We start from the raw sequence: 1,957 nt of genomic DNA, 5'->3' as shown, positions 1-1,957 counted from the left end.
AAATAAACATCGATAACACCAAAGTCTACTTCAAGTCATTCTTAGGAATTTCTAAAACTTTCAGAATGCCAACTTACCAAAATAAGCGTCAAAATGCTCCCGGACCACCTAATACTCAACTCGAACATACGCCCAAGTCCGAAATCATCATACGAACCTATTGGAACCTTAAAATACCGATTTTGAGGTTGTTTACTCAAAATTCAAACCTAGTTAACTCTTCCAGCTTAAAGCTTCCGAATTGAGAATTTTTCTTCCGAATCAACTCCGAACTTCCCGGAATTCAATTCCAACCACACGTACAATTCATAAAACATGAAGTGAAGCTACTCAAGGCCTCAAACTACCGAACGATGTGCTAGGGCTTAAAATGACTGGCCGGATCATTACATCTACGCGGATGGAGACTTCAAGTTATAATTTCTTGACGTTCGCAAGCTCCGACGTCACCTTCTATTGTATTTTATTTTCATTGTTTCCTATTATTATGGGAAAGTGATGTATTATTATTTCTAGTGACTTTTAGAAAAGCTTATAACTTGTCCTACCGGTTTTGGGGTTATGTAACTGATGTTGGTTCAGCTATGTTGTTACATATATTATTTAATGTATTGCAGTTAAGTTAGTTAAATTCCATTAATAATCAATATGTTTTAGGCTTACCTAGTCTTAAAGACTATGTTCCATTACGATGTCCTGAGGTGGAAAATTGGGGTCGCGACATAAACAAAGTTTGTTCCTTTGGAGATATCCAATAAAACTGAAACGATACAAAAATAATTAGCAAAGTCCTTGCGAAAGAATGACACAGACAAATTGAGAAATGTTAAGAAAGTATTTTCAAAAACATTATTCAATGAAGTTCTTTTTTCATATCCAAAAATAATAATAATTTTAAGTGTAACGACCCGGCCGATCGTTTTGAGTATTACAATCCTGTTTCCCCATTTACTGCAAAAATTGTGCTTACGGTTGTTATTTGACTTTTCAGGGTAATTGGTTTGGGTACGGTGAGGTTTTGGAATGATTGGAACACTTAGTTCCAAGGTTTAGAACTTAAGTTGAAAAGGTTAACCGGATGTTGACGTATGCGTAACGACCCCGAAAAATGTTTGCTAAGGAAATTAATATTTTGTGGTGCCAAACTAGGCTTACGTGTTTGAGAATAATAGAAATTCTTCAATGCTCGCAAGCTTGCCAATGCTCGCAAGCTCGCCAATACCCGGATCTTTTGGGTTGAACAATGCGCCGGGAGTAAAGGAAACTTTTTGCCAAAAAAAGTCATTTCTGCGGACCATTATGCTGTTGCAGAATCACTCTGTAGACCACATAATGGTTGCAGAGTGAATCAGAGGTGGGGTAAGTTTGGAGGAAGGTCTGCGGCGCCTTATGCGATCGCAGACCATTTCTGCGGTGCATTATGCGACCGCAGAATAGGTTTGCGGACAACATAACAGCCGCTGACTGAAACAGTGTTGCCCAGTTTCAGAGGGCCTTTTTGCGACCCATTATGCAGGCCGCAGAAGCATTATGCGGTTGCATATGCGACTGCAGATCTGCGTCGGGGCTTTAATTTGTCTAATTTTTGACCCGACCCTATTTCGATATATTGAGTTAAAGGGGCCTTTTAGGAGTGAAAATCTTATATTTTTAGAGAGAGGTGAGAGTATCTTAGAGAGAGAAAGAGAACACCTAGTCATTTGTTCATAAATTCTTGTTCAAGGTTGGAAGATTTCACAAGGATCTTGCTAGGGCTTCAAAGAGGTAAGAATTTCTTTCCCCAATTCTTCAATTTCGAGTTAGAAGTAAAAGATGGCGGATTAAGAGTATGATTCTTGGGTGTAAGAGTATTATTTATACATACACGTACCAATAAGGTTTGTGGAAAGATTGTTGAGTTCAAATGGGTAAAGATTGGGTTAAAAATGATAGAAATCTTCAAAGACTTAAATTGAAG

The 1,957-nt window shown here is 38.1% G+C and overlaps 1 non-coding gene across 1 annotated transcript; it reads left to right on the top strand.

Annotated features, from left to right (window-relative positions):
• The first annotated feature begins 735 nt into the window (after positions 1–735).
• LOC142167624 (U6 spliceosomal RNA) lies at positions 736–838 on the top strand. Its single transcript, XR_012697717.1, has one exon. It is a non-coding gene; the product is annotated as a U6 spliceosomal RNA (small nuclear RNA).
• Positions 839–1,957: the final 1,119 nt, after the last annotated feature.

This window comes from Nicotiana tabacum, chromosome 12 (assembly GCF_000715075.1).
Source record: "Nicotiana tabacum cultivar K326 chromosome 12, ASM71507v2, whole genome shotgun sequence".
NCBI lineage: Eukaryota > Viridiplantae > Streptophyta > Magnoliopsida > Solanales > Solanaceae > Nicotiana > Nicotiana tabacum.
This window is presented reverse-complemented; position numbering and strand designations above follow the sequence as displayed.